Source organism: Chiloscyllium plagiosum, unplaced genomic scaffold (assembly GCF_037043375.1).
Source record: "Chiloscyllium plagiosum isolate Xiang-an unplaced genomic scaffold, Cpla_swu_hap1 HiC_scaffold_39, whole genome shotgun sequence".
Taxonomy (NCBI): domain Eukaryota; kingdom Metazoa; phylum Chordata; class Chondrichthyes; order Orectolobiformes; family Hemiscylliidae; genus Chiloscyllium; species Chiloscyllium plagiosum.
The window spans coordinates 68,884,520-68,897,881 of record NW_028270177.1 but is presented as its reverse complement, the minus strand read 5'-3'; positions in this window follow the sequence as shown (position 1 = coordinate 68,897,881).

Below are 13,362 nucleotides of genomic sequence, written 5' to 3'. Positions count from 1 at the left end.
GCTCAGATAGCGGTCCCTCAGTACCTCCGAAAGTGCTCCCTCAATACTTCAGAAAGTGGTCCCTCAGTACCTCAGATAGTTCTCCCTCAGTACCTCAAAAAGTGCTGCGTCAGTACCTCAGATAGTGCTTCCTCAGTACCTCAGAAGGTGCTCCCTCAATACCTCAGATAGTGCTTCCTCAGTACCTCAGAAAGTGCTCCCTCAATACCTCAGGTAGTTCTCCCTCAATATCTCGAAAGTGCTCCCACAATACCTCAGAGAGTGTTCCAACAGTCCCTCAGAAGGTGCTCCATCAATACCTCAGATAGTTCTGAATCAGTACCTCTGATAGTGCTTCCTCAGTACCTCAGAGAGTGCTCCCTCAATACCTAAGATAGTTCTCCTTCAATACCTCAGATAGTTCTCCCTCAATACCTCAGATAGTGCTCCTCAATACCTCAGATAGTTCTCCCTCAGTACCTCAGATAGTTCTCCCTCAATACCGAGATTGTTCTCCCTCAATACCTCAGATAGTACTCCCTCAATGCCTCAGATAGTTCTCCTTCAATACCTCAGATAGTTCTCCCTCAGTACCTCAGATAGTACTCCCTCAATACCGAGATAGTTCTCCCACAATACCTCAGATAGTTCTCCCTCAATACCTCAGATAGTTCTCCCTCAATATACCTGAAAGTGCTCCCTCAATACCTCAGATAGTTCTCCCTCAATACCTCAGATAGTTCTCCCTCAATACCTCAGATTATGCTCCCGCAGTAACTCAGAAAGTGCTCCCTCAATACCTCAGAAAGTGCTCCTTCAGTCCCTCAGAAACTGCTCCCTCAGTACCTCAGATAGTTCTCCCTCAGTACCTCAGATAGTTCTTACTGAGTACCTCAGAAAATGCTCCCTAAATACCGCAGAAAGTGCTCCCTCAGTACCTCAGATATTGCTCCCTTAATGCTGCAGAAAGTGCTTCCTCAATACCTCAGAAAGTGCGTTCTCAATACCTCAGAAAGTGCTTCCTCAATACCTCAGAAAGTGCTTCCTCAGTACCTCAGATAGTGCTCCCTCTATACCTCAGAAAGTGCTCCCTCAATACCTCAGAAAGTGCTTCCTCAATACCTCAGAAAGTGCTCGATCAATACCTCAGATAGTTCTCCCTCAGTACCTCAGATAGTTCTCCCTCAGTACCTCAGATAGTTCTCCCTCAATACCTCTGAAAGTGCTCCCTCAATACCTCAGATAGTTCTCCCTCAATGCCTCAGATGGTGCTCCCACAATACCTCAGATAGTTCTCCCGCAAAACCTCAGATAGTTCTCCCTCAGTACCTCAGAAAGTGCTCCCTCAATACCTCAGAAGTTGCTCCCTTAGTACCTCAGATAGTACTCACTCAGAACCTCAGCTAGTGCTTCCTCTGTACGTCGGAAAGTGCTCCCACAATACCTCAGAAACTGCTCCCTCAGTACCTCAGATCGTTCTCCCTCAGTACCTCGGATAGTTCTCACTCAGTCCCTCAGAAAGTGCTCCCTAAATACCTCAAAAGTGCTCCCTCAGTACCTCAGATATTGCTCCCTCAATGCCTCAGATAGTGCTCCCTTAATACCTCAGAAAGTGTTCCCTCAGTACCCCGGATAGTTCTACATCAGTACCCCAGATAGTTCTCACACAGTTCCTCAGAATGTGCTCCCTAATTACCTCAGAAAGTGCTCCCTCAGTACCTCAGATATTGCTCCCACAATGCCGAAGATAGTGCTCCCTTCATACCTCAGAATGTGCTCGACTCAGTACCCCAGATAGTTCTCCCTCAGTACCTCAGATAGTTCTCCCTCAATACCTCAGAGAGTGCTTCCTCAACATCTCAGAACTTGTTCCCTCAGTACCGGAGATAGTTCTCCCTCAATACCTCAGAAAGTGCTCCCTCAGTACCTCAGAAATTGCTTCCGCAATACCCCAGAAAGTGCTCCATCAATACCACAGATAGTTCTCCCTCAGTACCTCAGATAGTGCTCCCTCAATACCTCAGAAAGTGCTCCCTCAATACCTCATAAAGTGCTTCCTCAATACATCAGATTGTGTTCCCTCAATACCTCAGAAATTGCTTCCTAAATACCTCAGAAAGTGCACCCTCAGTACCTCAGATTGTGCTCCCTCAATACATCAGAAAGTGCTCCATCAATACCTCAGACAGTTCTAACTCAGTACCTCAGATAGTGCTCCCTTAATAACTCAGAAAGTGCTCCCTCCGTTCCTCAGAATGTGCTTCCTCAATACCTTAGAAAGTGCTTCCTCAATACCTCAGATAGTGCTCCCTCAATACTTCAGATAGTGCTTCCTCAATACCTCAGAAAGTGCTTTCTCAATACCTCAGAAAGTGCTCCCTCAGTACCTCAGATAGTGCTCCCTCAATACCTCAGAACGTGCTCCCTCAATACCTCAGAAAGTGCTTCCTCAATACCTCAGATAGTGGTCCCTGAATACCTCAGATAGTTCTCCCTCAGTACCTCAGAAAGTGCTCCCTCAGTACCTCAGATATTGCTTCCTCAGTACCTCAGAAGTTGCTCCCTCAATACCTCAGATAGTGCTTCCTCAGTACCTCAGAAAGTGCTCCCTCAATACCTCAGGTAGTTCTCCCTCAATACCTCGAAAGTGCTCCCTCAATACCTCAGAGAGTTTTCCATCAGTACCTCAGAAAGTGCTACCTCAATACCTCAGAAAGTGCACCATCAATACCTCAGATAGTTCTCCATGAGTACCTCTGATAGTGCTTCCTCAGTACGTCAGGTAATGCTCCCTCAATATCTTAGGAAGTGTCCCCTCAGTACATCAATACCTCAGAGAGTGCTCCCTCAATACCTATGATAGTTCTCCTTCAAAACCTCTGAAAGTGCTCGCTCAATACCTCAGATAGTTCTCGCTCAATGCCACAGATAGTGTTCTTCTATACCTCAGAGAGTGCTCCCTCAATACCGAGATAGTTCTCCCTCAATACCTCTGAAAGTGGTCCCTCAATACCTCAGATAGTTCTCCCTCAATGCCTCAGATAATGCTCCCACAATACCTCAGATAGTTCTCCCTCAATACCTCAGATTGTGCTCCCGCAGTACCTCAGAAAATGCTCCCCCAATACCTCAGAAAGTGCTCCCTCAGTACCTCAGATAGTGCTCCCTCAATACCTCAGAAAGTGCTCCCTCAATACCTCATAAAGTGCTTCCTCAATACATCAGATTGTGTTCCCTCACTACCTCAGATTGTTCTCCCTCAGTACCTCAGATAGTTCTCACTGAGTACCTCAGAAAATGCTCCCTAAATACCTCAGAAAGTTCTCCCTCAGTACCACAGATATTGCTCACTTAATGCCTCAGAAAGTCCTCCCTTAATACCTCAGAAAGTGCTCCCTCAGTACCTCAGATAGTTCTCCCTCAGTACCTCAGAGAGTGCTTCCTCAATACCTCAGAACTTGTTGCCTCAGTACCTCAGATTGTGCTCCCTCAATACCTCAAAAAGTGCTCCCTCAGTACCTCAGAAAGTGTTTCCTCAATACCTCAGAAAGTGCTCCATCAATACCACAGATAGTTCTCCCTCAGTACCACACAGAGTGCTTCCTCAGTACCTCAGAAAGTGCTCCCTCAGTACCTCAGAAAGTGCTCCCTCAATACCTCAGAAAGTGCTTCCTCAATACCTCAGGAAGTGCTCCCTCAGTACCTCAGAAAGTGCTCTCTCAATACCTCAGAAAGTGCTTCCTCAATACCTGAGAAAGTGCTTCCTCAATACCTCAGAAAGTGCTTCCTTTGTACCTCAGAAAGTGCTCCCTCAATACTTCACAAAAATGGTCCCTCAGTACCTCAGATAATTCTCCCTCAGTACCTCTGAAAGTGCTCCCTAAATACCCCAGATAGTTCTCCCTCAATAACTCAGATAGTGCTCCATCAATACTTCTGAAATTGCTCCCTGAATACCTCAGATATTTCTCCCTCAATACCTCAGATCGTGCTCCATCAATACCTCAGATAGTTCTGCCTCAGTACCTCAGAAAGTGCTCCCTCAATACCTCAGATATTTTTCCCTCAATACCTCTGAAAGTGCTCCCTCAATACCTCAGAAAGTGCTCCCTCAGTACCTCAGATAGTTCTCCCTCAATACCTCTGAAAGTGCTTCCTCAATACCTCTGAAAATGCTCCCTCAATACCTCAGATAGTGCTCTATCAATACCTCAGATAGTGCTCCCTCAATACCTCTGAAAGTGCTCCCTAAATACCCCAGATAGTTCTCCCTCAATAACTCAGATAGTGCTCCATCAATACTTCTGAAATTGCTCCCTCAATACCTCAGATATTTCTCCCTCAATACCTCAGATCGTGCTCCATCAATACCTCAGATAGTTCAGCCTCAATACCTCTGAAAGTGTTCCCTCAGTACCTCAGATAGTTCTGCCTCAGTACCTCAGATAGTTTACCCTCAGTACCTCAGAAAGTGCTCCCTCAGTACCTCAGATAGTTCTCCCTCAGTAACACTGATAATGCTTCCTCCATTCCTCATATCGTTCTCCCTCAATACCGAAGAAAGTGCTCCCTCTGTACCTCAGAAAGTGCTCCCTCAATACCTCAGAAAGTGCTCCCACAATACTCAGAAAGTGCTCCCTCAATACCTCAGAAAGTGCTCCCTCAGTACCTCAGATAGTTCTCCCTCAGTACTATTGATAATGCTTCCTCAATTCCTCATATCGTTCCCCTCAATACCTCAGAAAGTGCTCCCTCAATACCGAAGAAAGTGCTCCCACAGTACCTCAGAAAGTGCTCCCTCAATACCTCAGAATGTGCTTCGTCAATACCTCAGAAAGTGCACCCTCAGTACCTCAGATAGTGCTCCCTCAATACCTCAGAAAGTGCTCACTCAATACCTCATAAAGTGCTTCCTCAATACATCAGATTGTGTTCCCTCACTACCTCAGAAAGTGCTTCCTCAATACCTCAGAAAGTGCTCCCTCATTACCTCAGATAGTGCTCCCTCAATACCTCAGATAGTTCTCCCTCAGTACCTCAGAGTGTGCTTCCTCAATACCTCAGAACTTGCTCCCTCAGTACCTCAGATAGTGCTCCCTCAATACCTCAGAAAGTGCTCCCTCAGTGCCTCAGAAAGTGCTTCCTCAACACCTCAGAAAGTGCTCCCTCAGTACCTCAGAGAGTGCTCCCTCAGTACCTTAGAAATTGCTCCATCAATACCTCAGAAGTGCTTCCTCAATACCTCAGAAAGTGCTTCCTCAATACCTCAGAAAGTGCTACCTGAATACATCAGAAAGTAATCCCTCAGTACCTCAGAAGGTGCTCCATCAATACCTCAGATAATGCTCCCACAGTACCTCAGAAAGTGCTCGCTCAATACCTCAGATAGTTCTCCCACAATGCCTCAGATAGTGCTCCCTCAATACCTCAGATAGTGCTCCCTCAATACCACAGATAGTTCTCCCTCAATAACTCTGAAAGTGCTTTCTCAATACCTCAGATAGTGCTCCCAACGTACCTCAGATAGTACTCACTCAGTACCTCAGATAGTGCTTCCTCAGTACGTCAGAAAGTGCTCCCTCAATACCTCTGAAAGTGCTCCCTCAGTGCCTCAGATAGTGCTCAATGCCGCAGACAGTGCTCCCTCAATACCTCAGATAATGCTCCCTCAATACCTCAGATTTTTCTCCCTCAGTACCTCAGATAATTCTCCCTCAGTACCTCAGAAAGTGCTCCCTCAATACTTCAGAATGTGCTCAATCAATACCTCAGATCGTTCTCCCTCAATACCTCAGAAACTGCTTCATCAATACCTCAGAAAGTGCTCCCTCAATACCTCAGAAAGTACTCCCTCAATACTCAGAAAGTGCTTCCTCAATACCTCAGATAGTGTTCCCTCAATACCTCAGAAAGTGCTTCCACAATACCTCAGAATGTGCTCCATCAGGGCCTCAGATAGTGCTCCCTCAATGCCTCAGATAGTGCTCCTCAATACCTCAAAAAGCGCTCCCTCAGTACCTCAGATAATTCTCCCTCAATACCTCAGAAAGTGCTTCCTCAATACCTCAGAAAGTGCTCCCTCAGTACCTCAGATATTTCTCCCTCAGTACCTCAGGTAGTCCTCCCTCAAAGCCTCAGAAAGTGCTCACTCAGTACCTCAGATAGTTTTCTCTCAGTTCCTCAGATAGTACTCCCTCCGTACCTCAGATAGTGCACCCTCAGTACCTAAGATAGTTCTCCCTAAGTACCTCAAAAAGTGCTCCCTCAATACTTCAGAAAAATGGTCCCTCAGTACCTCAGATAGTTCTCCCTCAGTACCTCAGATAGTGCTCCTTCAGTACCTCAGATAGTGCTTCCTCAGTACCTCAGAAAGTGCTCCCTAAATACCTCAGAAAGTTCTCCCTCAATACCTCTGATAGTTCTCCCTCAATATTTCTAAAAGTGCTCCCTCAATACCTCAGAAGGTGTTCCCTCAATACCTCAGATAGTGCTTCCTCAATACCTCAGAAAGTGCTCCCTCAATACCTCAGAAAGTGCACCTTCAGTCCCTCAGATAGTGCTCCCTCAATACCTCAGAAAGTGCTCCCTCAATACATCATAAAGTGCTTCCTCATTACCTCAGTTAGTGCTCCCTCAATACCTCAGAAAGTGCTCCATCAATACCTCAGATAGTTCTCCCTCAGTACCTCAGAAAGTGCTCCCTCAATACTTCAGAAAAATGGTCCCTCAGTACCTCAGATAGTTCTCCCTCAGTACCTCAGATAGTGCTCCTTCAGTACCTCAGATAGTGCTTCCTCAGTACCTCAGAGTGTGCTTCCTCAATACCTCAGAAAGTACTTCCTCAATACCGCAGAAAGTGCTACCTCAGTACCTCAGATAGTGCTCCCTCAATACCTCAGAAATTGCTCCATCAATACCTCAGAAAGTGCTTCCTCAACACTCAGAAAGTAATCCCTCATACCTCAGAAAGTGCTCACTCGATACCTCAGATAATGCTCCCTCAATACCTCAGAAAGTGCTCGCTCAATACCTCAGATAGTTCTCCCACAATACCTCTGAAAGTGCTTTCTCAATACCTCAGATAGTGCTCCCACAGTACCTCAGATAGTACTCCCTCAGTACCTCAGATAGTGCTTCCTCAGTACGTCAGAAAGTGCTCCCTCAATACCTGTGAAAGTGCTCCCTCAGTGCCTCAGATAGTGCTCAATGCCTCAGACAGTGCTCGCTCAATACCTCAGAGAGTGCTTCCTCAATACCTCAGAACTTGTTCCTTCAGTACCTCAGATAGTGCTCTCTCAATACCTCAGAGACTGCTCCCTCAGTACCTCAGAAAGTGCTCCCTCAATACCTCAGATATTTCTCCCTCAATACCTCTGAATGTGCTCCCTCAATGCCTCAGAAAGTGCTCCCTCAAGACCTCAGAAAGTGCTCCCTCAGTACCTCAGAGAGTTCTCCCTCAATACCTCTGAAAGTGCTCCCTCAATACCTCTGAAAGTGCTCCCTCAATACCTCAGATTGTGCTCTATCAATACCTCAGATAGTGCTCCCTCAATAACTCAGATAGTGCTCCATCAATATTTCTGAAATTGCTCCCACAATACCTCAAATATTTCTCCCTCAATACCTCAGATCGTGCTCTATCAATACCTCAGATAGTTCTGCTTCAGTACCTCAGATAGTTCTCCCTCAGTACCTCAGAAAGTGCTCCCTCAATACCTCATAAAGTGCTCCCTCAGTACCTCAGATAGTTCTCCCTCAATACCTCATAATGTGCTCCCTCAGTACCTCAGATAGTTCTCCCTCAGTACCACTGATAATGCTTCCTCAATTCCTCATATCGTTCTCCCTCAATACCTCAGAAAGTGCTCTCTCAATACCGAAGACAGTGCTCCCTCAATACCTCAGAAAGTGCTTCCTCAATACCTCAGAAAGTGCACCATCAATACCTCAGATAGTGCTCCCTCAATAACTCATAAAGTGCTTCCTCAATACATCAGATTGTGTTCCCTCACTACCTCAGAAAGTGCTTCCTCAATACCTCAGAAAGTGCTTCCTCAATACCTCAGAAAGTGCTCCCTCATTACCTCAGATAGTGCTCCCTCAATACCTCGGATAGTTCTCCCTCAGTACCTCATAGTGTGCTTCCTCAATAGCTCAGAACTTTCTCCCTCTGTACCTCAGATAGTGCTCCCTCAATACCTCAGAAAGTGCTCCCTCAGTACCTCAGAAAGTGCTTCGTCAACACCTCAGATAGTGCTCCCTCAATGCCTCAGATAGTGCTCCCTCAATACCTCAAAAAGCACTCCCTCAGTACCTCAGATAATTCTCCCTCAATACCTCAGAAAGTGCTTCCTCAATACCTCAGAAAGTGCTCCCTCAGTACCTCAGATATTTCTCCCTCAGTACCTCAGGTAGTCCTCCCTCAAAGCCTCAGAAAGTGCTCACTCAGTACCTCAGATAGTTTTCTCTCAGTTCCTAAGATAGTACTCCCTCAGTACCTCAGATAGTGCACCCTCAGTACCTAAGATAGTTCTCCCTAAGTACCTCAAAAAGTGTTCCCTCAATATTTCAGAAAAATGGTCCCTCAGTACCTCAGATAGTTCTCCCTCAGTACCTCAGATAGTGCTCCTTCAGTACCTCAGATAGTGCTTCCTCAGTACCTCAGAAAGTGCTCCCTAAATACCTCAGAAAGATCTCCCTCAATACCTCAGATAGTGCTTCCTCAATACCTCAGAAAGTGCTCCCTCAATACCTCAGATAGTGCTTCCTCAATACCTCAGAAAGTGCTCCCTCAATACCTCAGAAAGTGCACCTTCAGTCCCTCAGATAGTGCTCCCTCAATACCTCAGAAAGTGCTCCCTCAATACATCATAAAGTGCTTCCTCATTACCTCAGTTAGTGCTCCCTCAATACCTCAGAAAGTGCTCCATCAATACCTCAGATAGTTCTCCCTCAGTACCTCAGAAAGTGCTCCCTCAATACTTCAGAAAAATGGTCCCTCAGTACCTCAGATAGTTCTCCCTCAGTACCTCAGATAGTGCTCCTTCAGTACCTCAGATAGTGCTTCCTCAGTACCTCAGAGTGTGCTTCCTCAATACCTCAGAAAGTACTTCCTCAATACCGCAGAAAGTGCTACCTCAGTACCTCAGATAGTGCTCCCTCAATACCTCAGAAATTGCTGCATCAATACCTCAGGAAGTGCTTCCTCAACACTCAGAAAGTAATCCCTCATACCTCAGAAAGTGCTCACTCAATACCTCAGGTAATCCTACCTCAATACCTCAGAAAGTGCTCGCTCAATACCTCAGATAGTTCTCCCACAATACCTCTGAAAGTGCTTTCTCAATACCTCAGATAGTGCTCCCACAGTACCTCAGATAGTACTCCCTCAGTACCTCAGATAGTGCTTCCTCAGTACGTCAGAAAGTGCTCCCTCAATACCTGTGAAAGTGCTCCCTCAGTGCCTCAGATAGTGCTCAATGCCTCAGATCGTGCTCGCTCAATACCTCAGAGAGTGCTTCCGCAATACCTCAGAACTTGTTCCTTCAGTACCTCAGATAGTGCTCTCTCAATACCTCAGAAACTGCTCCCTCAGTACCTCAGAAAGTGCTCCCTCAATACCTCAGATATTTCTCCCTCAATACCTCTGAATGTGCTCCCTCAATGCCTCAGAAAGTGCTCCCTCAAGACCTCAGAAAGTGCTCCCTCAGTACCTCAGAGAGTTCTCCCTCAATACCTCTGAAAGTGCTCCCTCAATACCTCTGAAAGTGCTCCCTCAATACCTCAGATTGTGCTCTATCAATACCTCAGATAGTGCTCCCTCAATAACTCAGATAGTGCTCCATCAATATTTGTGAAATTGCTCCCTCAATACCTCAAATATTTCTCCCTCAATACCTCAGGTCGTGCACTATCAATACCTCAGATAGTTCTGCTTCGGTACCTCAGATAGTTCTCCCTCAGTACCTCAGAAAGTGCTCCCTCAATACCTCATAAAGTGCCCCCTCAGTACCTCAGATAGTTCTCCCTCAATACCTCATAATGTGCTCCCTCAGTACCTCAGATAGTTCTCCCTCAGTACCACTGATAATGCTTCCTCAATTCCTCATATCGTTCTCCCTCAATACCTCAGAAAGTGCTCTCTCAATACCGAAGACAGTGCTCCCTCAATACCTCAGAAAGTGCTTCCTCAATACCTGAGAAAGTGCACCATCAATACCTCAGATAGTGCTCCCTCAATAACTCATAAAGTGCTTCCTCAATACATCAGATTGTGTTCCCTCACTACCTCAGAAAGTGCTTCCTCAATACCTCAGAAAGTGCTTCCTCAATACCTCAGAAAGTGCTCCCTCATTACCTCAGATAGTGCTCCCTCAATACCTCAGATAGTTCTCCCTCAGTACCTCATAGTGTGCTTCCTCAATACCTCAGAACTTTCTCCCTCTGTACCTCAGATAGTGCTCCTTCAATACCTCAGAAAGTGCTCCCTCAGTACCTCAGAAAGTGCTTCGTCAACACCTCAGAAAGTGCTCCCTCAGTACCTCAGATAGTGCTCCCTCAGTACCTCAGAAATTGCTCCATCAATACCTCAGAAAGTGCTTCCTCAATACCTCAGAAAGTGCTTCCTCAATACCACAGAAAGTAATCCCTCAGTACCTCAGAAAGTGCTCCCTCAATACCTCAGATAATGCTCCCTCAATACCTCAGAAAGTGCTCGCTCAATACCTCAGAGAGTTCTCCCACAATGCCTCAGATAGTGCTCCCTCAATACCTCAGATAGTGCTCCATCAATACCTCAGATAGTTCTCCCTCAATAACTCTGAAAGTGCTTTCTCAATACCTCAGATAGTGCTCCCAAAGTACCTCAGATAGTACTCCCTCAGTACCTCAGATAGTGCTTCCTCAGTACGTCAGAAAGTGCTCCCTCAGTACCTCTGAAAGTGCTCCCTCAGAGGCTCAGAATGTGCTCCATCAATACCTCAGATCGTTCATCCTCAATACCTCAGAGAGTGCTTCCTCAATACCTCAGAAAGTGCTTCATCAATACCTCAGAAAGTGCACCATCAATACCTCAGAAAGTGCACCATCAATACCTCAGATCGTTCATCCTCAATACCTCAGAGAGTGCTTCCTCAATACCTCAGAAAGTGCTTCATCAATACCTCAGAAAGTGCACCATTAATACCTCAGATAGTGCTCCCTCAATAACTCATAAAGTGCTCCCTCAATACCTCAGAATGTGCTCCATCAATACCTCAGATCGTTCATCCTCAATACCTCAGAGAGTGTTTCCTCAATACCTCAGAAAGTGCTTCATCAATACCTCAGAAAGTGCACCATCAATACCTCAGATAGTGCTCCCTCAATAACTCATAAAGTGCTCCCTCAATACCTCAGAAAGTGCTCCCTCAATACCTCAGATAGTTCTCCCTCAATACCTCTAAAAGTGCTCCCTCAATACCTCAGAAAGTGCACCCTCAGTACCTCAGATAGTGCTCCCTCAATACCTCAGAAAGTGCTCCCTCAATACCTCATAAAGTGCTTCCTCAATACCTCATAAAGTGCTTCCTCAATACATCAGATTGTGTTCCCTCACTACCTCAGAAAGTGCTTCCTCATTACCTCAGATAGTGCTCCCTCAATACCTCAGAAAGTGCTCCATCAATACCGCAAATAGTTCTCCCTCAGTACCTCAGAGTGTGCTTCCACAATACCTCAGAAAGTACTTCCTCAATACTTCAGAAAGTGCTCCCTCAGTACCTCAGATAGTGCTCCCTCAATACCTCAGAAATTGCTCCATCAATACCTCAGAAAGTACTTCCTCAATACCTCTGAAAGTGCTTTCTCAATACCTCAGATAGTGCTCCCACAGTACCTCAGATAGTACTCCCTCAGTACCTCAGATAGTGCTTCCTCAGTACGTCAGAAAGTGCTCCCTCAATACCTCTGAAAGTGCTCCCTCAATACCTCAGATAGTTCTCCCTCAATACCTCTGAAAGTGCTTTCTCAATACCTCAGATAGTGCTCCCACAGTACCTTAGATAGTACTCCCTCAGTACCTCAGATAGTGCTTCCTCAGTACGTCAAAAAGTGCTCCCTCAATACCTCTGAAAGTGCTCCGTCAGTGCCTCAGATAGTGCTCAATGCCTCAGATAGTGCTCCCTCAATACCTCAGAAAGTGCTCCCTCAATACCTCAGAATGTGCTCCATCAATACCTCAGATCGTTCATCCACAATACCTCAGAGAGTGCTTCCTCAATACCTCAGAAAGTGCTTCATCAATACCTCAGAATGTGCACCATCAATACCTCAGATAGTGCTCCCTCAATAACTCATAAAGTGCTTCCTCAATACATCAGATTGTGTTCCCTCACTACATCAGAAAGTGCTTCCTCAATACCTCAGAAAGTGCTTCCTCAATACCTCAGAACTTGCTCCCTCTGTACCTCAGATAGTGCTCCCTCAATACCTCAGAAAGTGCTCCCTCAGTACCTCAGAAAGTTCTTCGTCAACACCTCAGAAAGTGCTCCCTCAGTACCTCAGATAGTGCTCCCTCAGTACCTCAGAAATTGCTCCATCAATACCTCAGAAAGTGCTTCCTCAATACCTCAGAAAGTGCTTCCTCAATACCACAGAAAGTAATGCCTCAGTACCTCAGAAAGTGCTCCCTCAATACCTCAGATAATGCTCCCTCAATACCTCAGAAAGTGCTCGCTCAATACCTCAGATAGTGCTCCCTCAATACCTCAGATAGTGCTCCATCAATACCTCAGGTGGTTCTCCCTCAATAACTCTGAAAGTGCTTTCTCAATACCTCAGATAGTGCTCCCAAAGTACCTAAGATAGTACTCCCTCAGTACCTCAGATAGTGCTTCCTCAGTACGTCAGAAAGTGCTCCCTCAATACCTCTGAAAGTGCTCCCTCAGTGCCTCAGATAGTGCTCAATGCCTCAGATAGTGCTCCCTCCATATCTCAGAAAGTGCTCCCTCAGTACCTCAGATAATTCTCCCTCAGTACATCAGAAAGTGCTCCCTCAATACCTTAGAATATGCTCCATCAATACCTCAGATCGTTCTCCCTCAATACCTCAGAAAGTGCTTCATCAATACCTCAGAAAGTGCTCCCTCAATACCTCAGAAAGTACTCCCGCAATACTCAGAAAGTGCTTCCTCAAAACCTCAGATAGTGTTCCCTCAATACCTCAGAAAGTGCTTCCACAATACCTCAGAATGTGCTCCATCAGTGCCTCAGATAGTGCTCCCTCAATGCCTCAGATAGTGCTCCCTCAATACCTCAAAAAGTGCTCCCTCAGTACCTCAGATAATTCTCCCTCAGTACCTCAGAACGTGCTTCCTCAATACCTCAGAAAGTGCTACCTCAATA